We start from the raw sequence: 27,645 nt of genomic DNA, 5'->3' as shown, positions 1-27,645 counted from the left end.
ACATAACAATTGAGTCAAATCCTCAATATCACAGCAGTGTAGTTTTCTGTGGCTTAATTTTATATTAAATTGAATGAAACATTCTTTAAAAAACATTTGACAAGCATCTGTTCTGAGAACAATAAATCCAGTGACAAAATAGAACAGTTTACATCTCTTCATGAATAATGCTAGTAAATACAAGAAATGTATATAGTCAAATAATGTATTTTATTGTCTCCTGCTATGTGTAGCATTTTTTGGCATTCAGTTTCTGCACTGCCCTGCATACATTGTGTGATATTTTTCCTTTTGTTTCAATACTTAGATGGATTATGCATCAACCATCAACAATCTGTTTATGAAAGAGGGAACACTCTGGGAATTGTCAGTAAGATCGTCAGCATATCAGGGCATACTAATGAATGTTTACCATTCAGTAAAACTGCTGCAGTCTGCAAAAGGAGGTACTTGATAGAGTTAGCTTTTTCTTGAAAAAGAACTTTTTTGGGGGGGGAAATGCCATATTTATTCAAGAACAATATAAAAAATATGAGGGAGGAGGGGAAAAATGCAAATGCATATAAAAGAGGAAGAAAAGCTCTCTCTCTGTCATTCATACGCAGATCCTAATAGCTCATAAAATATTATGGTATCCTGGAAGTGTAAAAAGGTAACAAGTGTTTATGTTTCAGAACATAAAACTCCATTCGATATCTCTCTTTATTCACTTTATTTTTTTATTTATAACTGCTTTGATACATTACTATATTTTCTTAAAATGTATTCCCAGCCTCACAATTCTTACAAGAGAGAATTTAAGAGGACTGCTTAAAAGGCAGTAGTGGGAGCTGCAGATAAATGTTTCCATTATAAGAAATATTTGCAGCATGTTTTACAGCTTGCTGATATAGTTGCTGTAGTTTCTTCCCAAAGCCTCAGTGTATATAATTTCAAACATCTGCATAACCTGTTTATTTGATTGTTGGTTCTGCGACAGTGATTGGTTTGTTTTTTTTTTCAAAAGAAGGAGGGGAAAACATCTTGACCTTACTTATTTTGGCACAGATCTAAATTTAATCCCTAATAATCCCTACTAGTTCTGTAGAGATTTCTTGCATGGCTAATAGACAAGCTAAATGTTAGCGTATTACATGCAACACAGCATGAAATAGTGGTCAAACTGTGCAGCCTGTCCCTACTTAAAGTTGCATTGGCTGGGGAAATGAATACATCACTGATTTTCTAACATGGGTCATTTAACAGCATGAAGCACAGAAATAAGATAGCCCCAGAAGAGGTGCAGTCACCTTTTCTGCTCTGCTCTGGTGAAAGCCTGTACAACTGACACAAAGTATGTGAAAAGTTTTTCAGATGGGACTTAATATATTTTCATGACAGTGTTCCGGTTGTATATTTGAAGAACTAGTTTTATATTCTATGGAATTCTGTTATCTTTCTAGTTTTGTGATTGCTGTGTATGGATATGGCCAGTCTGACACTGAATTTAGCTGTAAAGGGGCTAATGTGCTGTAGCTGGGAACACAAATGTGGTCACCTAATATTAAAGAGACTTTCAAGTGGGAGTCCCAGAATGATGTGAAAGGGCAATCTGTGAACTTTTACAGAGCCATGAATGTTCTTACCTACAAGGGAGCAGTTCTCTAACATGTAAAGGGACACTGGCAAGATAAAATCACCTTTTGTAAATGTCCTTTGCTGTGTTACTGACAACACTTGAGATTACTGAAGGTGGCAGAATGTTAAAAATCAAATACGTTTTCACCACTGATGATGTTTACTTTCTCCACAGCTTGAATAGTGAAACTAGACTGGTCAGTTATTGACATAGTCCAGGTTCTCCAGAGGACTAGCTCATGGGTTCTCCACCTGGTGGTTCTTACTGGGGTTCAGGGTGTCCTTGTAACATATTTTCCTCCTCCCCCCCCCCCCCCCCCGCCACCACCTCTTTTTTTTTTCTCTTTGAGAGCGCTCCCCCATTTTAATTTATTTTTTTGTTCGTTTTGAAACCTGGGTCATGGTATAGAAAAGGTTCAGAATTGCTGTGGTAAGAAAATGCTAATAAGTTTGGGTTTCCACTAGTTCAGGGAAATATTAAAAGGGAAATAGCCATCATTAAATATTTCTAATGCTATCATGATTTGTAACATCTGCTTTTACAAAAAGTAAATTAGGCTTTTAGCCAATTTACCAATATCCCTTTTTAAGTTCATAGCATGATTGGACCCATTACATGTACACCAAATTAGTTTCTTCTACAGCTTCTACTGTTAGCTGAAATAATGCAACTTTATCCAAGTGTTCCTTAGAACTCTGAGATCATTTGACTTCAAGGTTTCCTTTATGTCCTTACCATTATTATTTATAGTGTTTGTTCACATTAGAGAATTGTAGGTGACACCCTACTGCTGTGTGGGGGAGAAAAAGCTTCTGCTCAATTCCATGTTCAAATAGAATATCTCAGAGTTTTTTTCCAAAAATCTGTGAACTTTATTTGAACTTGAAAAATGGGAAGGCTCGGGAGGTTTAGCCCTGATGTATTCCATACATAGTAAACACATGCATCTTAGAAAAAAATTACCCACTTTCCTGTAAGTGACTTATCTTTGCAAAGATACCTTTCTCTCTTGGAACTAAAAGGACAATTTTTTTAAAAAAAAATTGCTAGAAAAAATATTTTAAGACAGTGTAAAGGTTGTAAATAAATATTGATAAATTCAGGACAACATTTTCCAGAACATTGTAATTCTACCAAATTAGTGTGCAAGTCCTGAAATGCAGTTTAACAATATACTGCGTGAAAGTAATAAAACTGGAAGATTGCACCAGCAATTTCAGTATCCCTTATCAGAGAGCTGTATTCTGACTCATACACTAGCCTTAACTCTGAACCATTACTCCCACCAATATGCCACTTCTAACTTTCAAATACACTCCCACATATTCCAGAGAAAAGTCAAAATACTGACTTGAGCACTATAGACCTTACCCAATGTAGGGGAATCTTCCCTGCCATAATGGTTCATGCCACAAACCACATCTCATGTACAACTTTTTGCACATACTATGTACAATTCTGTCTTCTCAGTTACCTGCCTTTTGGTTGAATTATCAATGCTACCTTTTCACCCTCCCTATACTGGCTAGAGGCTACATACTTCAAATACAGGCCTAATTTCTTCCACATCTACCTTGAACATACCAATGACAAGAGACTCCAGTAAATTTATACCCTCATAAGGTGATCTGTGATTCCTTCTTTATAGTACTTGATATTAGCTGGAAAGGTAGAGGAAGATTATATCATACAACAAACTAAATCATACAACAGTCCTTGTTTGCCAGAAAAGACCAACTCTGATTATAACCCAGATTGAGGTCCTTTCTGCTAAATGAATGATGTCATTCTGGCATAACTCTGAAATTGAAAAAATTCCTTTTTAAAATGCAGAACTCAGTGATGCTATCCTTGACCTGGCTGTAATTAGGTAGTATACATGCCTAGAAATTTACCTGCCAGACAACCCTCCATTGCATTAGTATTTATTCTCTGTCGTTTGGAATGAGAAGCTTGGCTTCTTGAACTTAAATAATTGCATGTGACATGCATGATGTAGCACAGCTAAAAAAGTATCTTTTGTGGACCCAAATTGTGGCACTCAGACATAATGAGCCATATCTGTCCCTGGTGTAAATCCACTGACTCCAGTGCCCTTTCACCTTGGATACCGTGATATACAGGAGCTCAGATTTAGATGATCACAGTGATCCCTTCTGGCTTTATAATCTTGGAATCCTGCAAACACGTATCAGGCATCTGTGTAGTCCCCACTGACGTCAGGTAGACTAGCTTGTCTCACATTTGGGCCCTAACTGAACATTTCTCTCCATTTGGCAGTTTCACTCTACTATTAAACAATTTTCTAGTTATCTACTGACATGTTTTGGTTTCCGGTGTCTAACATGTTCTAGCTGAACATTTTCTCACTTAAAAGCATGTATCAGGCTGCCAGGTAGCTTTTTTTTTTTTTAGACTAGCTTCTTTGTGGGATATTTTAAAAACAGACTTATTTTAAAAACATAAGCATATCCAGTAATTACTTTTCAGAATCTGTTCTTATCTACATTGCTTCTGACTTTCTATTCAGTTTAATCTGGGGTGTCTCTAATGTTAACTGTTTTGTACTGATTTCAGTAGGAGTCTATGGGGACCCAGTTATGGTGTCATTACAATCTGAGATTTAAATGGGGGGAAATATGTAAGGATACAACTCCACAGATAATCTATTATGATGCCAATTTGATGCCACTGTCATTATGGCAGAGAGATTTCAGCATAAGCCTTTGAAGAGCCTGCAATGAATTGTAGAAATAAAAAGGTGTCAATACAAATTATATTGCCATTAGAAAAATGAATTAAACACTAAAAAGGCTTGTAGAAGGAAAATAATGGCTCGGGCTTCCCAGAAATTCTTAGTATCCCACTATCCTGAACTCAGACCGTGGGCACTTTTGTCAAAAGGGTTATTTGGAGATTGATGTGTAGCACTGCTGTCTTGCTGTCCTTGCTGCTGCCAGGACGAATAGGTGTAGATTTGCCCATCTGTGTATTTTCTTCTTCCTTGTCTCTCTGATATCCTGGGTTGAACATGGCTACAACAATACAACATTGGAAGAGATCAAATTTTATTTTCTTCTTGGAATTTCCAATGCTACGATATTATTGTTCCTAGTTCAGGGAACGTCCGTTCCAAGTGGGTGGTTGTGATGCAAGTTCCAAAAGTACTGAATTCTTTAGACAGTACTTCAATGGGTAAATTACAGGATTTGGAAATCAGATCACCAGTCATGACTAATTTGCCAATTGTGGTCCTGTTTACTCTATTGTAATAGGGATTATATGTGATTTATTAAAATACACAAGGAAGCACAAGTAACTTCTATTTTGCCCTGGATAAGCATGTGTGGCCCAGTCTTGGGCTAAATACTGCTACTAATTTTTATAGTTCAGCTGCATTGCAAGATCTTTGTGTAATTTAAGATTTGGCTCTGTACGTGTACTGTGAATCTGGGCATCCATGGGTTAGGGACAAGCGTGCACTCTGTCCTAGTACTGATCTGCACAAAGGGGCCTGAGCCAACCTGTGTAGACCCACAATCTATGGGCAATGGGGACTGACTGGGGGCAAGGTAGGAAGGTGACTGAAAGGGGTTGTGGGGAGGCGAGTGTGGTGTTGTGCACTGTTTTGTTTCATTTTGTTGAGCGATTGGGGGACCACAAAGTGAAGGAAACTCCCCTAGATTCTGCAGCTAAGCTCCTTTTCCTGCTGGTTCTGCCTGTGCTACCCTGTCACCCACCTACAGTACTGCCTCTGTCTTAGTCATCTAACGGGTGGGCCACTTTGTGCAATAAGTTTGTACTCATGTTTTTTAGATACACAGCTATTTTACAAAAGGAAAAATACATATTTTTAAACAGCACTTTATTATATAAGATGATCTGCAAGGGTGGAGGATGGGAAGAGGAAAATATTGAGAGGAAAAATCTCAGAGGTTAGTGTGATAGGCTCCCCCGGGGTACAGCCTAGGACTGTGGGACTGCTGTGCCCCCTGGACTCACTCCAGCCTGGGCTGTCTCTCACAATGCCTTGCTAGTGACCAGCAGCAAGCCCCTCCAGGCACTGTTATCACTCAGCAGAACAGCATGTGGAGCCCCACACCCAGCTATATTGCATGAGTGCTCCCAGAGCCACTCATGAATCGCACAGAAAAAAGCACCAGAGCAAAATCCCCCCAGCTCCCAGCACTGTACCTCAGGAATATACCGTCCTGCACTGCTCAAGGTGGGCAGCGCAAATTTATTACTTGGTTCACCAGTTCAACAATGGAAAGTGGACATACACCAGCCTTTGTCAAACTTGAGCAGATTTGCCCCACACTTCATAAAAACTCACTGGTAAAGATAAACAATTACATTTTATTAACTATAAAAGGTAGCTTTTAAGTGATATTAAGTGATAGACAAAAAAGTCAGAGCTAGTTACCAAAAGAAATAAAATATAAGCAGGCAGTCTAAACTCTCAACCCTATTAGGCTGGGCAGCAACTTTTTTCACCCCACTGGATATTGCAGTCCTTAATACACAGGTTTGTTCCTTAAACCTGGGCCAGTCTCATCTGTTGGAGTCCTGTCTTCTTCTCTGTGTCTTGGTTGCTTGCAGCATAGGTGGGGGCAGGAGAAGGGCCTAGGATGTGTCGACTCTGCCTGTTTTATACCCTTGGTCCATGTGCTTGGAAAACACAAGTCCAGGCACGTCTGGGTGCATTGCTGAGTCTCCAAGCAAGGTTGAGCAATTCCCCTTACATGGCCTCACGCAGGTGAGTCATTGCATTGTAGCTCTCTTGCTGGACAATGGTTGTTGATGGGTTCCAACCCCGCCTAGGCGTTGGTTACTTTCCTTGCTGTTGCCTCCTGGGGGGCTAATATCTGTAATGCCAATTTACAGCATGTTTTAGTGACAATCATACAACACAATTCTCTTAACTTCATATACATTAATGATATACACATATGGATAGCGAAATGACTTTCAGAAGATCATAATGTTTCCCCTGGTATCTTACAAGGCATGCTTTATATGTAAGATCACGATTATATGAACATGAGGAATATGGGGGTTACAGTATGCTCTCCCAAGCTATAGAATGTCAATTAGGATGAAGGGAGAATTGTGGGGTCTCACTTATATATTTTCTCTCAGGCCCTGTAAATCCTGACTGCAGAATAATTGCAAACATGAGGCTGCAAATCTGAGGCTATCTATGTGTAAGAAGGTCTTGTCTGTGTAAGCACTTCAGTATTGACCCATTTTTCTTGAACTATTACATGCTCCTATTTCTCCATCTCAATTGAACATTTTATGGATAAGGAAGCAAAGACACAACCTTTTTACTTAAAAAAATAAAAAATCTGGCATCCATTGATATTGCTCCCTGCCATAAGGTATAAAAATCTGTAACCCTGAGCTATGTCATATGGTTAGAGCCAAGAAATAGATGTCATATAGGATTGTTGGTCGGTCTTTATTATATGGTGCCAGACGAAAACTTGAACATTGGCAAAAATGTAGCAAAACCACTCACCTGAATCTCTCAGTCTGGGAGGGAACCTGGCGGAAAACTGCAGGAGGTGGTTGCAGCTGTTCCAAATTTTCCTGGGAGCAGAAAAATCAGAGAGGTTGGAATTTTCCATGCTGTTTCATTGGCAAGCCCAGATGCATTAAAGATCTACAGCAGACTAGCAGAACATGAAGGGAACTGAAAATTGTAGGATACAATCATTACAAAATTTCAAGAATATTGTGATCCACGCAAAATTATTGCTTGGGAAAGGCTTTTATTTATTTATTTATTTTTGGCAAGCCAGCAACTGCCAGATGAGACCATTGACCATTATGTAGTAGACATATGTATAATATACATGTATATGTAATAAAGCTAAGTCATATCATAATGAACAGATAACAGACTAATCAGATACTGATTTATTTGTACTATAAGTGAACCAGGTCAAAGCAAGGTTATTATTAGAAATGGACTTGGCTTTGCAGAATTGGATATTTGGAGGGCTAGTTAGTGAAGACTAAGGTTTTCACAAGCAGTAAAATAATTGAAGTGCTTTGCATCTATTTACTACATACCTAGGCACAGAGAGACTACAAGGGCAGTCAAATGGCAGAAGCCAGATTTGCTACCTATAAATCCAAAGGCAGTTCACAATATGAAGGTGTCCAGTAGAAGGGAGGTTGTGTCATTCTTGCAAAAAAAGGTAGCATTTTGCAAGAATGTGCTGCTTTTAGCACAGATGGCAAAGACTTAAGGCAAAATGCATTCATGAACATTCAGCTGGAAGACAAAGATCTGATGATGAAGAAGTGTAGTTCTTAATACAGCTATAAAGCATGTGTCTGCTACAGACTGATTTGTGAAACTGGAAATATGTGGATAGGGTGAACTTCAAGGTAGTTATCAGAGCTGAATGCAGTTTAATAACTGCAGAAGTGTAAAAAATTAGCATTTGACTTCCCCCAAATTAAAATTGAAACTTAAACTTACATAATGATCACAAAATGAGCGTATGTGGCAAAGAAACACGTGAATGTCTGCCCAAAGACTGTATGTTTCTGTAGAGTTGGAAATACCATAAAGCCAAGCCCCATGCTTGGGTTTAACTGTGGTCCATAAATACAGATTGATTAACAAGTGTGTAAATTGTCTAGTGAAAAAGATGCAAAAGATAATCTTAAAGAATGGCAATATGTTTAACAGACTGGGATGCATTAAGAATATAATACCTCACATTGAGAGAGATCTCAATATGACACTGAAAATGCAGGCACACAGAAACTGAATTTGACCCGGTGTCAAATTTTGATGCTATTGAGCAAATACACACACCATCTAACTTGGTTAGCAGTGGGGTCACTGTATTAAAGCCAAATAAGTTAAAGATTTGGGGTCTGGGTCTGAGTCTGTACAAGTGTGAGCACTGCCCCATGAGATGAGGTCATATGATAAGAAAGCTACTAAGATTCAGAGACAGCAGTTACTGACAAATGTCCAGCAAGAGGCAGGATAGTCCTGTCCTCTGTCAAGGGAGATCATGTAATGTAATCTACCCTAACCTGCATCCCAGATGTCTGTCTGTTTTATTAATTGGCTGTATGAGTTTGTGGCTGTTTTGATCGATGTTGCACAATATTGGCATTTCATTTACAAAAAATAAAAAGGAAAATGCAACATTAACCGCTGGAGTTGATGGATTCTGAGCCCTATCATATATCAAGAGTATTGATCTTTGTAACCTCTCACCATTTCAGGTGAAAGGCTAGGAAGTAGAGTTCAGTGTCTCTTATCAGCACCTGTGTGTGTACCATCTTTATAACATGGGACATACATGTTTTGCTCATAATCAAATATATCTTATTTTTACATCTAATTCCAAATCCTTTCCACTGGGTTTGTTACTTAGATATTTTCATTAAAAAGTTTACCATGTACTCTCACGTAGGAGGTAAAGTACTGTATGCAGAACCACCTCCAACAATCTTCCTTTAAGTAATGTGTTGAGGTCTATGCAATTTGGATTTTAAGCACATTAAGAGTGATCCCATAATTTCCACAGAGGGTGTTGTGTACCAATTTTAGATGGATTTCGTCACTGTTACCCGGTTTAATAGTCCTTTGTTCCTTATGATTGTATAGCTACCTAGAAAAAATCTATAACATATGACTTTGTTCTACAAAGTCTACATATGACTTTGTTCTACAAACCATTAATTTATAATCATTTTACATATGTCAGCTACTATAATTATGGTGCAGTGCAGTCTGTACAACTTGACAGTATTTGGCAGACGCATCTAGTGTGGCTTTTTTATTAGTAGTAGTATTTACATGTCATTTCTGGTTCTATTTTAGTTTTCATTGCACTCACAATTATTCTTCAGACTTAATTGGGTTCCATTGCATAAAACTGGTCGTTATTTGCTCTTTCTTGACTAGTGAATTGAACACCTTTTAATATCTTGCAGCTTTTCAAGAAAAAATTACACACACACAAAATCCATTATACACAAACAGTGAACGTAATGAAGTTCCACTGGAGCTGAAGTAATTTTACACCATTGAATGCTGAGCTCCATTATTTAATCATCTTTAATTATCCTTTTTTTAAAATTACAATCTGAACGCTTCTGTCAAACATTAGTCCTAATTCTGGTCTTCATTGCACCAGGTCTGTACTAGTGTAATTCCTTGACTTCAGCAGATGTCAGGAGTAGAACAGGTCTGTGTGGCCAGATTTTCAAAAGAGCACAGTTGGTGCCAGATTTGCAGAAGAGCTCAAGATGCAGTATGGACCGTTCTCTTCTGGTTATTTTGTGAGTCTAGCCCTTCATTTATTTGTTTTCATTTTTAAAAAAATTAAATGTCCAGAAACAAACTGAAACATTTTAACTCATGTTGAACAAAATATTTCAACCTGGAACAACATTTTGTCAACTTTTTTGATTTGTCAAAAATTCCAACAAAGTTTTTGTTTGTTTCGGTTGAATGTTTTTTCCACCTATTTTTCTTTTTCAGAATTACCAATTAACTGAAAAATCAGTTATTCATCTAGTTCTAATTATGTCTGCATACAGCATGGGAATAGTCGAGTGTTTGTAGCTTCTTCCATTCTCTCCAGAAGTGTTGTCACTCTTCCTTTTGAGTCAGTAGGTATGACGATAGGAGCCAATGTGCTGCTGTAGATGTTGTCTTAAGGATGAGACTTAAAAGGTAGGCCCTCACTGCTTATGGTCATTGGTGATCCCAGGAAGCTTTGAAAAAGAGCTGTGGTGATTAACCTGGGTGTCCTTGACAAATTGGATGATTACTGGAGCTAAGGCAATACGTGGCGGGGAATATATTTTTTTAGACTTGACTCCATTTACTACCTTTTTCCTATTCATTTTCCACAAACATTTTGAGTGTTCAGAAATTGTTAGTGTGATAAGCGACTTTTTCAGCTAGACTATTTGCTGGCTGCATCTTTGAATTGTATGTTGATTGTAAAGTTTGCTTATTACTCCGTTGCTTGGTAAGTCATCTGTTGTTTCTGTTCCTTGTCTGGATGACATATGGAATTAAGCAACATTGCGAGCACTAGAAATGTAATATTCATACATGCAATTAACACCATTCTGATTAGGTAAGTAAGTGATGGCACAAATTGTATGTGACAAAATCTGCAGCTTAAATCATCTGCTGACCACACTTAATTTGGTGAAGATACCATTTCAAATAATGAATGGCAGATACTAACTCTGTTTGCAGACATTTTGAGTACAGAAAAATATTGAAATACATCATCTAAGTTATTCACTCAGTTTTAATAATTACTGAACTGATTCTCTATTTACATAGGTTTAAAACTAGTAGGAGGGAAGAATTAGGCCCTGCATTTTTCATCTTCTAAAACTGCCTATGTAGTTTAATTGGAAACATTCTATATGCCCCTTCTTAAAAACTGTTGTACAATATTGGTGATGTAGAATGGCTGCTGCATTCCAGCCCAGAGGTGTCTGCCTTTTAGTGGTGTGTGAATTTATATCCATATATGTACATATTGGGCATCACAGCAAACTGAGTGGTTCCTTCTTACACAGAGTAGTGGCAAAAAGAAAAAGAAGCAACAGTAAAAAAAAAACCTGCCAATGGTTAGACATAAGGCAAAAAAATCAAGTAAAATATACTCTCAGTATTGCTTAAGGACTGTCAATTACAACATGCACAGGACTAGCACCTGTGTGACAGAGAATGCAGAAAGAAATTGGGGATACCATATAGACTTTTCAAAGACAATTCTGCAAATTGAAATGTCATTAAATTGTGATTCCTACTGGATAAAAAAAGGACAAATTTAATTTAAGAGGCTCAGAAAAAGGAGAAAATTGTAATATATTGCACTTCTTTGAGGCTTTACTGGAAAAGCCCCGTTCATACCCTCGCCTGAGAGCACAAGAAGAGCAGAGATGCATGCATCACCTAGTGGTCCTGCTGGCTGTAGTCTCCTACTAGAGTGCACTGGGCGCACATACACCTGCAGGGGAATGTATGTGCGTGTAACACATCTCAAAGAACAACAGTTACTGTCTTTTCCTGTCTTTCTAACAATGGGGGCGTTCTTTTAATTGAAACATTCTTCTAAGGCATATTTCCCTGATGTTACTGATTCATAATTTCAATCTTAACTCAAATGTATTGTCAGGTTTAATTGAAATATTTGTTTTAGAATTTTCTTGCTGGTTCCAACAAATCTGTGTATAATAGTTTTATACCCAGACAGCTCCGCTGAGCTAATCAGTTTCAGTCCAAGCCAACTTGGAATTTATACTAATCAAATCAAGTACTGTCTTACAAACAACCAAAAGACAATCGTTTTGTCTTGTTACCTTTTTTTATGAGCAATTTTATTATAATTCATTTCCTCCTTCAGATTGTATAGAGTAGGCAGCCCGCATCAAAGAAATATTTTGTATGCCAGTTTACATTGTCATATATTAGACATTAAGGCATCTGTAATGATGCCAAATTGCCAAAAAAGTAAAAATCCGTAATATGTATTTAGGCTTCTGCATTTACAGGGAACATAGAAGTATTAGAGAAGTACATTATTTGGACACACAGAAGATTTATGTTAAACTGAGGAAGAATCCAACACTCATTGATTCTGATGATGGCTCCATTCATTAAATTCCCCCTAAATGCTCTGTTACTGGTTGCAAAGTCATCATGTGCCATTAAACATTGTGGAAAATGTCAGCATGCAATGATTCAACAACATGAAGAATGTTCAAAGCAAGGGCAAGCAGAAAGAAGCATTAAATTCAGGAACATGAAGCTAAAGTAAAGCCAAAATCTTGACTTAATTAACAAAATGAGGAGCATCTGTGTGTTCAGCCATTCACCCTGCTGTACCTAGCTATTGACACTTTGTATGATTAAGTGTTAAGAATGGTTTCAGAGTAGCAGCTGCGTTAGTCTGTATCCACAAAAAGAAAAGGAGTACTTGTGGCACCTTAGAGACTAACAAATTTATTTGAGCATAAGCTTTCGTGAGCTACAGCTCACTTCTCACGAAAGCTTATGCTCAAATAAATTTGTTAGTCTCTAAGGTGCCACAAGTACTCCTTTTCTTTTTGTTAAGAATGGGTGAGTCAGTCTAGTCTAGTTTGAAATGTGATTGTGTAAAATTTAGAACCAAACAAAACTAAGAGGGTGCTCAAGCAAAGAGTATATCAATAGATGATAGGAAAATAAGCAGACCTCCCACAACCTCTTACTCTTACAAGTACAGCTATGTGGGAACCAGAATTTCCATTTAGCGGGAAATGCTCTGATTTCTAAATTTTATTTTAGTTCCAAATCCAAATTAAAACTAAGAATTTCAAAATGTCCCAAGGAACTAAATTTTAAAAAGTCATTTCAGGTCAATCAAAACATTTTAATTTGGACATATATTAAAATGTAAATTATAATATAAAAAAAAATAAAGAACATTGGCAACAAAGTCATTTCAAAATAAAAAGTCAAAATGTTCCATAAGATAGTGTCAGCATCATTGAAACACTTGTTTCAATTCTTTTTTCAAAATGAAAGTTTGTCAAAATCAGCATGTTCCCATGGAAGGTTTTGATTTCAACAAAAAAGCATTTTCTATTAGAGAAATATTCTGCTGAAAAATTTTCAGTCAGCTTTATGTACAAGAGTACTCTGTCTGCATATAAATAGTGTAATAGATAAGATGCCAGTAGATGGTGCCTAAAAATATATAGCGTATTTCTCAGGTTTTGTGCGACCAGTAAAATTTGTTGCTGTGTGCACTGCAAATACCTTCCTTTGTGCAGCTCTTTACATCAGCTCTTAACAGTTTCCAAATCCAGACACCATTTCCCAACCCAGCTGTCCCATTTCCTCATTAAAACCCCCCACAAGCCCTCGTTAGGAAAAGCCTAGGATATCGGGTGGATGTTGCACCATGTCCGAAAGGTCACCACACCTGGGCTCTTGATTGGACCAAAGGAAAGCAAATTCCAAAGCCTTCTCCAGGAAGATCCAGCTGCCATTTATACCAGGAGAGAACAGTTATCTTGAGCACCTCATATCTGAACTATCATAGCAATACAACATGGTAGCTTCTTCTGTTGCCTTATCCTTCCTCGTCATGCTTATTTCTTCTCCCACTTTCTTTCAGTCAATCTACTCCTATTCTCTTCCAGCTCCTCCAGTACACCTGGGCTCTGCTCAGTGCAGCTGAAGAGAGGGGGTTAAAGGTGCCGGTAGGCCACCTTTATGCTCCCACAGTCTGCTGAGCTACCATAGGCCAGTTGTCTCAGCTATCATGGCAGCACAAGACCATTTCCTTATATCAACAATTTAAAAATATCCCTTCCAGAAATTGGAAAAAGCATTTGGAAACTTGGTTTCCTGGATTTACAGTGGAAAAACTGTCCGTTAATCAAGTCCACACAGTTATGCTCATGTTTTCAGCCAGTCAACATTAACTTAGTGTGGAATCCACTGGGATTGAGTTGCATCATGATTGTTCCCTGACTCTACCCTGTCTGTTGCCAGGCTACATCACTTGTTTTGCGTGGTGTCCTGTATGCACAGTGTTGTCATAAGGGTGGCCAGTATTGGTGTATGTCGGGGGGTGACTATTGCACAATCTGTATTGCGACAGGACCCCCTTTTCGTGTCATTAATGTGTGGTTTTGGTTTTCTCTGCCTGATAAGGAATGGAGGGAGCATATGGCTCCATGTAGCATTTTTCCAAATGTGATATGTTTTCAGGAAATGACTCAGACTCTGAATCAGAACATGATTCTTCTCTAAAATGCAGCAGGCTATGCTGGGAGAAGTGATTTTTTCCAACACAAAACCCACCCTCAGTACATTTGTGACACACAGCTCATAATATGAATCAAAGGAAAGGGGGGAAAGACCATTGCTACATCTAATATATTTAAGCCCCCATTTAAATAACTTCTACTTAACCAGTCCTCCTAGTTGGTTGATTCAGTACAGTCATGTTCCCCCAAAAGAAACATGCATCATATTTAGCTCATTCATTTATCTCAAACTCAATATTTTTGAAGCTTTCAAACCTCTCCAAAACCCTTTAGTAAAACAAGGTTTTATTGTAATTAGGAAATCCTTTCCACTTCTATAGTACCTTTCATCACTGGAACTCAAAGCACATTACAAAGGCATAAATCATAGCATCTCCACCCCATATAGAAATATTATTACATCCATTTCATAAATCGGTAAACTGAGGCACTAAGGTGCCGTGTGCTTTGAGGGAGCTCAGCTATTTTCAGGATCAGGGTCCTAGATCACTTGCCCATGGTCTCACTAGTAGTTAATGATGGCTGAGAAGTTTTTTTTTTTTAAAAAAATCCCTGAATTCCAGTCTTAGTCACCAACCTCCTTTTCTTCTCCATGGCAAAATATTGATGAAACTGAGATTTGTATACAATGAGAGCTACTTTTCATTCTTTTTTAGTATGTTATTTGTATAGGATTAGTTTTAGCAGAAGCCATCTGACCTTGTTAAGTAATATTGCAGTTTTTCTCATGTAAGCCAACTTTACTGATCTCAAAGGTGGTCTACTCAATAGAAAACTAATTATATTGTCATATACTGATTAATAATGCCAGCATTTTTGCCAGAGTTTCAGACTTACATTGTTAATTAATTTAACACTGTTATCAAAGTCCTATTTTGTTTGTGTACTACTAGGGAAACTATCGACAATAATTCCATCCCAAATCAATATTAGATTGTGAATGTGTCCATAGTTGGTAAATATGAACACTTCCTCTATGCTTTTAAAACTGCTCTTTCCTGTTCAATAGATCCTCTCTGTTATTGCTGGAACTAATCTTGGTTCTGGTTTGAACTGGAACAGTGTGATGGCAAAGATGCATTTAATCAGTTATTAGGAGCCAGGTTGGTAAAAAGTACATAGCCTTGAATGTGTTTTCCCCACTGAATGCAACATTTGCATTTTTGAGACAATTAGATATTTTAAACAAGTTGACTTATGGGTGAATAGTCATCAAGGGTGTCCACAATTTTATGAGTGGCATAACAGTATAATTTCATCTGAGTGCTGTTAGAATATAGATATTCAGGCCGTTGCTCTCTAACAAGTGCATCCAGCAGTTTGGCTACAGATGTTTTTCTGTACACAAGGATCACCACTATACTTGTCTGAAATTGCCTTTATATTTAAGGAAAGCAGCAAGAAAGAACAAAAGTGAAGTCACCCAGAGAAAGCCCAACGTGTGCATCTCTTCCACAAGGCTTTATCTCCACACAAGCCTGTGCTAGTCTAGTTAATCAATGTGTACTTTGGTGTGGACATTCTCTAATTTCAGTGTAAGCCAGTCTTACTTCAACCTACCTTCAATTTATTCCTAATCGATTTAGCTACACTGAAGTAAGCCTGACTTAAACTGACATTAGTATGTCCACACACAGGTTTGCATCGGTTAAATTAAAGCGGTGTAAATTCACACCCTAAGTTAAAACAGTGCAACCATGTGTATAGACAAACCCTAAGGGCCACTCTAATTACAATTGCAATTAAAAATCAGCTGCTGGCCTGTGCCAGCTGATTTGGGCTTGTGGGGCTCAGGCTAAGGGGCTGTTTAACTGTAGTATAGATGTTAGGGCTCAGGCTGCAGCCTGAGCTCTGGGACCCTCCCACCTCTCAGGGGACTAGAGCCTGGGCTCCAGCCTGAGTCCGAATGTTTACACTGCACTTAAACAGCCCCCTACCCCAAGCCGCACAGGATTAAGTCAGCTGGCACAGGCCAACCGCTGGTTTTTAATTGCAGTGTATACCCTAAGAGCACAAAGGGTTTTGTATGCAGGCAAAGTCTAGAGATGTATTACAGAGAAAACAAAAGGCAGCATAATTTTTTTTCTCCATAGTTGCATAAGCCACAAGCCTGAGCCACAAAGATCTGTTCTGGATGTGAACTTTCCCAGGATCCAGGGTACTGGAGTTTGATTCAGGCCCATCTCTTTGTTAAATGTATTATTTCAAATAGTGCATACTTACAGCATTCAAAAACCATATTAATGTTGGATTTCATAATGGAAAGCAGATGAAAAGGCATTTCTGTCTCTGTTTGTAGTATATGTGTGTGTGCACATTCACTCAGCATGTGGGTGCTGCAGAAACTATTTCTATATCAAAGTGAAGTTTAATAATGAGTACTGCGGTTGTGTCAACTCCCAGTAAACAAAGCACAAGAAGCGAGTTTACAGAAGGTATAAAATGTCTGAAGTGCTGGAGGCCCCAAGCAATGCTTTAAGGTTGGGGTGTGTGTGGAGGGGAGCGGGGCGTGGGGGGGGGTTCTTTGTTGTTTTTTACCCTGGAGATGGATAAATGTGCCAGCTGAAACACAGGACAAACAATGAAATGGTGACTCCATGTACCTCACAATGCTATTCAGAGTGCTTGTTTCAGTGAATCCTAATGACTTTCTGTTCCCTTCCATTTAAAAAAAGAAAGGAAAAAAAAAAGGAGCATTAGAAACTGCATTGTATTATATATTTTCATTCCCCTCTAGTCACTCCTAAAACTGAAAAACACAGCAGGAGCAGACATATAATTTCTGGCTACTTCAGCCTGCTGGGTGTATTATAGAGCTAGAGGCATTACAGCTATAGTGGGACAAAATATTGTCACTGAACCTCAAACTGACCTGGAGTTTGAGGTTTGCTGTGTTTTTGTACCTCTCAATCTATGCTCATGGGGATGTGTATCTAAAATATTCCATTCTTTACCTTATGCTTGTTGAAAAAATAAAATAACCCACCATATACTTGGACAATTAGTCTGTTCTATAGCTTGGGCAGAAAGTGCATGGTGCTCACACACTTCTGTTTTTGAACCCGCAGATGATCAGCTAACATGTTAGTGCGGAGATTTGACACCCTTATCTTTACATTAAGTTGCAAATAGTAGTAGCAGCTATAAATTATTTAGACTTTTATTTTTTAGTTAGTTAGTTATTATCTCAAAAGAGGACTGGAAGATATGTTTAATATTAGGCAACATTTATCTCTGTAAAAAGAAAAGGAGGACTTGTGGCCCCTTAGAGACTAACAAATTTATTTGAGCGTAAGCTTTCGTGAGCTATAGCTCACTTCTTCAGATGCATTTTGTGGAAAATACAGTGGGGAGATTTATATGAACAGAGAACATGAAACAATGGGTGTTACCATACACACTGTAATAAGAGTGATCACTTAAGGTGAGCTATTACCAGCAGGAGAGTGGGGGGGGAACCTTTTGTAGTGATAATCAAGGTGGGCCATTTCCAGCAGTTGACAAAAACGTCTGAGGAACAGTGGGGGGGTGGAGGGGGGGGAATAAACATGGTCTCAGCTCTCGTCCCCAAATGCCCATACTCTACTTGCGCTACATTGATGACATCTTCATCATCTGGACCCATGGAAAAGAAGCCCTTGAGGAATTCCACCATGATTTCAACAATTTCCATCCCACCATCAACCTCGGCCTGGACCAATCCACACAAGAGATCCACTTCCTGGACACTATGGTGCTAATAAGCGATGGTCACATAAACACCACCCTATACCGGAAACCTACTGACTGCTATGCCTACCTACATGCCTCCAGCTTTCATCCAGACCACACCACACGATCCATTGTCTACAGCCAAGCTCTACGATACAACCGCATTTGCTCCAACCCCTCAGACAGAGACAAACACCTACAAGATCTTTATCAAGCATTCTTACAACTACAATACCCACATGGTGAAGTGAAGAAACAGATTGACAGAGCCAGAAGAGTACCCAGAAGTTACCTACTACAGGACAGGCCCAACAAAGAAAATAGCAGAATGCCACTAGCCATCACCTTCAGCCCCCAACTAAAACCTCTCCAACACATCATCAAGAATCTACAACCTATCCTTAAGGATGACCCATCACTTTCACAGATCCTGGGAGACAGGCCAGTCCTTGCTTACAGACAGCCCCCCAACCTGAAGCAAATACTCACCAGCAACCACACACCACACAACAGAACCATTAACCCAGGAACCTATCCTTGCAACAAAGCCCGTTGCCAACTGTGTCCACATATCTATTCAGGGGACACCATCATAGGGCCTAATCACATCAGCCACACTATCAGAGGCTCGTTCACCTGCACATCTACCAATGTGATATATCCCATCACGTGCCAGCAATGCCCCTCTGCCATGTACATTGGCCAAACTGGACAGTCTCTACGTAAAAGAATAAATGGACACAAATCAGACGTCAAGAATTATAACATTCAAAAACCAGTAGGAGAACACTTCAATCTCTTTGGTCACTCGATTACAGACCTAAAAGTTGTAATTCTTCAACAAAAAAACTTCAAAAACAGACTCCAATGAGAGACTGCTGAATTGGAATTAATTTGCAAACTGGATACAATTAACTTAGGCTTGAATAGAGAATGGGAGTGGATGGGTCATTATACAAAGTACAACTATTTCCCCATGTTTATTCCCCCCCTCCACCCTCCCACTGTTCCTCTCACGTTCTTGTAAACTGCTGGAAATGGCCCACCTTGATTATCACTACATAGGTTCCCCCACCCCCCACCCCCCCGCTCTCCTGCTGGTAATAGCTCACCTTAAGTGATCACTCTTATTACAGTGTGTATGGTAACACCCATTGTTTCATGTTCTCTGTTTATATAAATCTCCCCAGTCTATTTTCCACTGACTGCATCCGAAGAAGTGAGCTGTCACTCACGAAAGCTTATGCTCAAATAAATTTGTTAGTCTCTAAGGTGCCACAAGTCCTCCTTTTCTTTTTGTGGATACAGACTAACATGGCTGCTACTCTGAAACCTGTCATTTATCTCTGTAGTAATTCCATTGAGTTCAGTGTTATACCCATAATGCATCTGATCCCTTTTGTTTTAAAATGAGTGTATATATTTAAAAAACCATGAAGATTTAAGCTGTGTTTTTCCATGCAATTCTCCCCTAACTCTTGAGCTATTATTAATTAAACTAAAACAGGTTGTACAAGTTTGATGATTAAAAGACTGAAATGTAGATAGTAAAAGGCCAGAAACTTCCAGTGCCTTTATATGAACAAACCAGCAATCTGCGCTGAAGATCAAAGATGACTTCTGAGTCTTCTCATGATTGGCATGGCACGCTCAAGAATAAGAAGGTCAGTTAAGGCCTTCTTTTTATTTTTTGTACCTTAAAAATAAATTTACCATACTGTAATATAGCGATGTTATTTGCAGTGTTCTCGTAGCCAGTGTTGGTCTGAGGACATGACAGAGACAAGTGGGAGAGGTAATATCTTTTATTGGTCCAAATTCTATTGATGGAGAGGACAAGCATGGAAGTTTCACAACGCTCTTCCTCAGGTCTGGAGAAGGTAACCAAGGATTTCAGACACATTGTAGGAGACCATTAAACTGAAGTGGACACTTAACACTTCTGCAGTCATAAGAAAAAGGAAGTTAGTAGGCCACAGAATGTGTTACAATTTATTGTAATGAGCCATAAAACTAGCATCTCTGCTAACTCCATGATTTTTAGTGTCCCGCAGAGTTGTGAATTTAAGTTCCCAGGCTTGTTTTTTGAAGATATTGGCCAGGTTTCCTTTGGGGATGAGGTCTGAGAGATCAGAGGTGGAATGATTGCTTTGTGTTTTTTTTTTAAAGTGTTAGAGTTCATTTGAGAGCATAACTATTCTGATTTCACCAACAAGGTGATTTGTGGGGGCATTTGATGAACTGGATGAAGTACACTACATGTTGTGATAGGCACGTGTAGGATCTTGAAAGGTATTGATCATTGTAGCAGTGGAGATATGCCTCCTTATGCTTGGCAATCTGTTCTACCCTGTGTTTAGCTGTGACACTCTGATTACCTTCTCCAGACCTGAGGAAGAGCTCTGTGAAGCTCAAAGGCTTGTCCCCTCCACCAACTGAAGTTGGTCCAATAAAAAAATATTACCCCTCCCACCTTGCCTCTCTCATAGTAATGTTATACAAGACATGTATGCAGCAGGAACACCATTCTTTATAACTACCTGCTCCCTACTAATTCTTATCATGGGAACTATTTTTTCCAGCAAACCTTTTGGGGACTGACCTTTTACACTTGGCAGAACTAAGCAGTTTCTGTCATAATGGGGTATTTTGCAATTGGCTGCTGCTTGCGGCATCTCCATGGCTTCCAGCTGAAAAGCATTCTTAACTCCAGTTATATTTCCTCTTTTCTATTCCTGAGGAGCATCACACATTCTCACACCCACCTAAATGCAAAGAAAAGTTTTACATTAAAAAAATAAAATAAAATAAAATAAAATAAAATAAAGGTTTTTTTGGGGGGGATGGAAATTTAAAAAATTCTCCTACTGGATGGGAAATACAAATTTCAATAGCATTGTGTTAGTGCCTGAAAAACAAGGCATCATTTGCTATGAACAGGAAGTGAAGCTGACCATTCTAGTTCTGAAGTCCAGGCCAAATGAGATGCAGGATTGCTAACCCCAAGTAATGAAAAGTCCATGAGCTTGGCTTAAAAAATCATGAGATTTTTAAAAATAATGTTAAGTCTTAGCTAATTTTATAAGGGATGAGAAGTTAATTAAAACAAATTATCTCACTTGAAGGATTTTAGGGTGCTGTTAATATGAGTAAAGGTGGGTGATTCTTACAATAAGATTTTTATCTTAATGGCATCACTTTAAGAGGGTTCTAAAATAAGTCATGATGGTAACTATCTGCCTATCATAAAATGTGAATGGATGGTCCCGGAGCCTCAAGCTGATGTCAACTAAATACTTGTACCAGTGTCTGTCATTATACTCATGCAGATAACCTAGAGACGACATAAACTCTCAGGTGCTTTGACTTTTCACAAATAGCAGCAGACGTGAATGAAGCTATCATTCAGACTATCATAAAACATGAATTGATAGTCCCATGTGAGTGCTGTGGGGACATATAATCAGGCATTATAGATGATGCTGGCAAGATGGGGAATTGGGAGAGGTAGATCATGGGAGATTTTACCTTTCTTATATGCATGCTCACAGATTTGAGAATCATGAGAACAGAGCTATCCAGTTTTCTCCCCGCCTCCTTTACTGCACACTAATAAACTCGGCTATTAAAACTCTATTTTTTTTAATTACTAATGAGTTAGTCTCATTTGTCAGATGTCGGAAAATGAGACCACAACAGTAATGGCTATTTTTCAAAGCTCCTTTTCTTGTGTGAACAAATAGCTAAGCGGTCTTTGCCTCCCAGGGGGTATGCAGTCAGGAAAAGGTAGAACTAGGCAATTAAGAAACAGAAGAAAGCAGTGGAAAAAGGGAGTCCTTTGAAAATGAGCATGATGTAATGAACTCCTCCCAGCTGTTCTGTGGGGTTCCACTTAATTGAGACAAGGGATGCAGTTTCAGGGTAAACCAATGGAAGGTGCTTGATTAAAACATACTAGCTAATTATAATTCCCCAAGGAAAGGAGAGAGAAGCTTGCTCATTCTGTCACTCTTCAGACCAAGCACCAGCTGCCATGCCTCCCTTCCTTTTCCCCCTAGTAGGGGCAAAACGGTCCTGCAGAAGAGATCTCCCACTATTTGAGGAGGAGAGGCCTATTGCTGTGTGTAAGTTTAAAATCTGCTTTAAGTTAGCTTTGGCTTGTAATGTAGTCCTTTTTTTCTCATGCTTCCCATTTAACATGTGCTACCAGGGTCCCTAAGCACTGTGGGGATCTCCAAACATCGCAGACAAAGGATGAGTGAAGAGTGTGGTATTTTCATTTAGTCTTTAATATTGGGTTGGTATTCAGACCTCTGAGTCCCAATGAGAATTCACTGTCATTCTGTTCCCTTCTTCCCTGTTACACACACCCCTTTGTGAACTGGGGGATTCCCTCATATTTGTAATCTGGGATGGAAATGTTCCCAGAAGTCTGCAACGCCCTGCCCTTCTCTGAGGACAAAGGGTTCCCTCTTGGAGAACATGGCCCATTTTATCTTCTGGGGCCAGTTGTTTCTGTCCCTTCCTCCCTCAGAGATCTACAGCCATTGCATTGTTGGCTTCTTTCTACATAAGCTATCCTTGAATGGAGCAAGCGTCCTAGTGTGATCCCACCCCTATCCCCACATCCAGTCTGTCTTCTGTATGGTAGCAGATTGTTTTCACAGGATGGAGCCACATGGCCAAAATGTTGTGGATTGAAGGAGCAGTGGGTTGTCTGCTACCTCTTCATAACTCTAGCAGCAGCCCACTGGTCCTAAGTATGCAAGGCAATAACTGAAGTATATGTTGGGGGCTGATTCTTTCCCTCTCCTTTTGCTATGGTAGCAATTTTGCATAACAACAGTCATTGCCCTTTCTGGGTTGGGTTAGTTAAAAGGCTCATTTAGTATCTGAGAATTTAATGTCATTGTAACCCACAGTGATGCAATGTATGTGTCTTTCTCCCATCGTAGGGCTGGCCTACATGAGAGTCTTCTATTACTGCTCGCTAAAGGAATTACTCCTTTAGATGAAGTAATAGTCAGTTACTTCTAGTGCAGAAGGTTCTGGGTTGAAAGTAAGGAATTATATTGTTACCAATGTTGCCTGAATTCCACAGTATCACTTCTGATCTCATTTTGGGACTATCAGACACTTCAGTGTTTAATACCAGCTATTTAAGAAGAATATAGAGCAATCTAGATGCTAAATTCAAGAAAGCAGCAAGCAATATGCAGCTAAGTGTTATAAATGTATCAGTTATATTTAATACTTTCTTTGCTCATCTCTTCTTGTTCTATGGTACTTTATTACTGTTGATTTTTTCCCTTGTATGTATCCAGGGTATATTTAAAGGGTGCATATGTCTCTGCAACAAGAGAAGGCAATCAAATAGCTACTTATCAGCCAATTATTTTCTAGAAATATTTTCTTTCTAACCTATTTTCATCTGACCCATTTTCTTTCTTTCTCATCACTTCCTTTCACCATCCAAATTCAAATGGACTGTCAAGATGGTTCAAATACTTCAGACTATTCTGCAAACAAGTTATATCTCACTGAGAAAAGGAGCAAACTCAGCCCACTTCCTTCTGTGCGCTCTTTGACAATAGATGCCTGTTTAATCTGCTGGAAGAGGAAATTTTTTTCCTCTAAGGAAAATCTTCTGTATATTCTCTATGCTGTAAGCTTGCCCAAATCTTTTTTTTTTTTTAAATGAAGAAAGATTTTTGCGTTAACTGTTAGGTGAAGAACTGAATCAATATGAGATAAGACCTCAGAGACTTTTTTCCTGTTGTTGAACTACTGGATAAGCCAATGTCATTTGTATATCTTGGTTTACATGCTAACTTACCCTCTGCCTTCCACAACAATTGGTGGACGTACTGGAGCATTAACTCTACAATAAACTGTAGTTACACACTAGTGGATAGATAGACCTATGCTGCCGATAGTCCTTATTTATTCATTTGCTTTGTTAGGCTTTATTGTTTTTAACTGAATGTATATGCCTGCCTGATGTTATACTGTTATAACCCCTAAATAACACCAAACAGACCTATGCATGGGCCACTAGCAGACTGCCTCTCATGGGCTGATTTCTTTTCCAGCTGTTCTACAGGTGTTCATTCTTTTCATTGCAATGACAAGCCTGGAGACCTACAAAAGCAGCTGCTTTTCCTGGGGTTCATTCTCACATACAGTAGGTGGAGGAGGAAAGGAAAATAGGAGCTGCTCTCAGTGACCAGAGCCACCAGAGAGAAGTGCCCAAGGGAGGGGGCATGAAAGGAGCAGCTGGAGGGTTTGTCAAGGTGGGCAAAAGGACCAGGTGGCTGGGCAATGTCCAAGGGAGAAGAAAACTAAGAATGGAAAGCATTTGCAGGGTAAGAAGAGCATACATCAGGGAAATATAATTGGAGAGATGAGGGCTAGCTGGCAGGGAAATATGGATGGGGGACATGGAGAGAGAGGATCACAATAGTTGAGTGGTGGGGATGTCATGAAAAACAAAACAAAAAAACCAATGTAATTAACTTCCTTTTCCATAGGGTGAAATACTCACCGTGTCCAAGCTAAATGCATCAGCATACTTCCCTGCTGTTACCACTCTCTGAAACAATTACTCTGGTACCACGAGGACATTATACAATTGTGAATGGGAGTGAGATGTGCCTGTACAGCTGTGAACAATAGGGATGTATTCGTGAGAAACTCTATACTGACATATGGTTCACAACAGGAAAACTTTGAGACTACCTGACACATTTATTTTTATTATTTTATCCATCATAATGAAGGATGGATAAATAGAAATGGTAAATTATGTGTATAACTTGACTGCTAGTTAAAACAACAAGGAGTCCTTTTGGCACCTTAGAGACTAACAAATTTATTTGAGCATAAGCTTTCATGGGCTAAAAACCACTTCATCAGATGCATGGAGTGGAAAATACACTAGAGAGGTATAAATACACAGCATATGAAGAGATGGGAGTTGCCTTACCAAATGGGGGGTCAGTGCTAATGAGCCAATTCAATTAAGGTGGAAGTGGGCTAGTCTGAAAAGTAGACAAGAAAGGGTGGAAATCACTTTTGTAGTGCTAATAAGGCCCATGTAACCAAGGTGGCGCATTTCAAACAGTTAACAAGAAGGTGTGAGTATCAGCAGGGGGAAATTAGTTTTTGTAGTAACCCATCCACTCCCAGTCCTTATTCAGGCGTAATTTGATGGTGTCCAGTTTGCAAATTAATTCCAGTTCTGCAGTTTCTTGTTAGTCTCTTTTTGAAATTTTTGTTGTTGAAGAATTGCCACTTTTAAGTCTGTTGTTGAGTATCCAGGGAGATTGAAGTGTTCTCCTACTGGTTTTTGAATGTTATACTTCTTGATGTCAGCTTTGTGTCCATTTATTCTTTTGCATAGTGACTGTCCGGTTTGGCCAATGTACATGGCAGACAGGCATTGCTGGCATAAGATGGCATATATCACACTGGTAGATGTGCAGGTGAACGAGCCCTTGATGGTGTGGGTGATGTGGTTAGGTCCTATGATGGTGTGCCTTGAATAGATATGCGGACAGAGTCGGCAATGGGGTTTGTTGCAGGGTTTGGTTCTTAGGTTAGTGTTTTTGTTGTGTGGTGTGTGGTTGCTGGTGAGTATTTGCTTCAGGTTGGGAGGCTGTCTGTAAGCAAGGACTGGCCTGTCTCCCAAGGTCTGTGAGAGTGAGGGATTATTCTTCAGGATAGGTTGTAGATCCTTGATGATGCGCTGGAGAGGTTTTAGTTGGGGGCTATATGTGATGACTTGTGGCATTCTGTTACTTTCTTTGTTGGGCCTGTCCTGTAGTAGGTAACTTCTAGGTACCCTTCTGGCTCTGTCAATCTGTTTCTTCACTTCACCAGGTGGGTACTGTAGTTTTAAGAGTGCTTGATAGAGATCCTGTAGGTGTTTGTCTCTGTCTAAGGGATTGGAGCAAATGTGGTTGTATCTTAGAGCTTGGCTGTAGACAATGGATCATGTGGTGTGGTCTGGATGAAAGATGGAGGCATGCAAGTAAGTATAGCGGTCAGTAGTTTTCCGGTATAGGGTGGTCTTTATGTGACCACCTCTTATTTGCACTGTAGTGTCCAGGAAGTGGATCTCTTGTGTGAACTGGTCCAGGCTGAGGTTGATGGTGGGGTGGAAATTGTTGAAATCCTGGTGGAATTCCTCAAGGGTCTAGATGATGAAGATGTCATCCATGTAGTGCAAGTAGAGTGGGGGCGTTAAGGGATGAGAGATGAGAAAGCGTTATTCTATGTCAACCATAAAAATGTTGGCATACTGTGGGGCCGTGCAGGTACCCATATCAGTGCCACTGACTTGAAGGTATAAATTGTCCCCAAATCTGAAATGGTTGTGGGTGAAGACAAAGTAACAAAGTTCAGGCACCAGGTTTGCCGTGACATTATCAGGGATACTGTTCTTGTTGGCATTTTCCCTGTGTAGCCTCCAGAATCATCCAATCTGGGTCTGTCAGCCTTGAAACAGTATATGGCTTTGGCCCAGTTAAGGATGTAGTCTTCAACTCCAAATGATTCCATGCAGCCCGGTCCATCCTTCCCTTTGGTACCAGAGGATTTTAAGGCGTATCAAGACCTTTTGTGACACACAGCTGCTTCCCTCAGTATCCAAGTTATTGCAAGAGAACAGTTATTGCAAGAGAACACCTACAAATTAGTGGATAGCCTGCAGCCGTTTGCCCCTGGGAGAGTCACCCTGCCTATCAATGATGCACTTTTTGAATTAATTAAGGCCCTCTGGAGCACATCGATTTCAGCACTGCATGCAGATAAGTGTATGGAAAAGTAGTATTTCATTCCCATGTGGGGATTTGAGAGGTTTTACTCCCATCCTCCCCAAATTCGATAGTTGTAACTACACTGAATGACAGAGCCCAACAGAGTAGATTTAAGTCCATCCCCAAGGATAGGATCTCTAAACAGAATGACCTCATGGGCAGGAAGATTTACACTTCTTCTTCTTTACTGATGTGAATAGCTAATCAGCAAGCCGTGTTGTCCAAGTATGATTTTGTTAACTGGTCCACCAGCCATTTTAATTCAGCCCTCAAGCTGCCCCGGCGAGCAGCGTCTGGCGCTCCAGATGGGGAGCAGGGTCAGGGGCTACTCCACGTGGTTCCCAGAAGCAGCAGAATGGCCCCCTCTGGCTCTTATGTGTAAGAGCAGCCGGGACCTGCAGGAGCAGTGCTTGCGGACAGGGCAGCGTGCAGAGCCACCTGGCCGCGCCTCTGCGTAGGAGCCAGAGAAGGGACATGCTTCTGCTTTCGGGAGCCACTTGAGATAAGCACTGCCTGGAGCCTGCACCCCTGAGCCTTTCCCTGCGCTACAACCCCCTGCCTCAGCCCTGATCCCTGTCCCACCCTCCTGCACCCCTCAATCCTAGCCTGAAGCACCCTCCTGCACCCCAAACCTCTCATCCCCAGCCCCACCCCACAGCCCGT

The 27,645-nt window shown here is 39.7% G+C and overlaps 2 long non-coding RNA genes across 2 annotated transcripts in view; one reads left to right on the top strand and one right to left on the bottom strand.

The window, feature by feature from the left end:
- Positions 1 to 1,275: 1,275 nt before the first annotated feature.
- The window catches only part of LOC141994225 (uncharacterized), a 307,753-nt gene continuing 281,383 nt past the window's right edge, over positions 1,276 to 27,645 (top strand). Inside the window, exon 1 of the long non-coding RNA XR_012641042.1 lies at positions 1,276 to 1,333. This is a non-coding gene — a long non-coding RNA (uncharacterized LOC141994225). The remainder of the gene's footprint in view (positions 1,334 to 27,645) is intronic.
- On the bottom strand, positions 6,209 to 20,922 carry LOC141994226 (uncharacterized). The gene is made up of 3 exons (XR_012641045.1): positions 20,766 to 20,922; positions 7,143 to 7,213; positions 6,209 to 6,486 (listed from the first exon to the last, which is right to left on the bottom strand). It is a non-coding gene; the product is annotated as an uncharacterized LOC141994226 (long non-coding RNA).

The sequence above is a fragment of the Natator depressus genome, chromosome 9 (assembly GCF_965152275.1).
Source record: "Natator depressus isolate rNatDep1 chromosome 9, rNatDep2.hap1, whole genome shotgun sequence".
NCBI lineage: Eukaryota > Metazoa > Chordata > Testudines > Cheloniidae > Natator > Natator depressus.
Note: the sequence above shows the minus strand (reverse complement) of the source record. Positions and strands in the feature narration are given on the sequence as shown.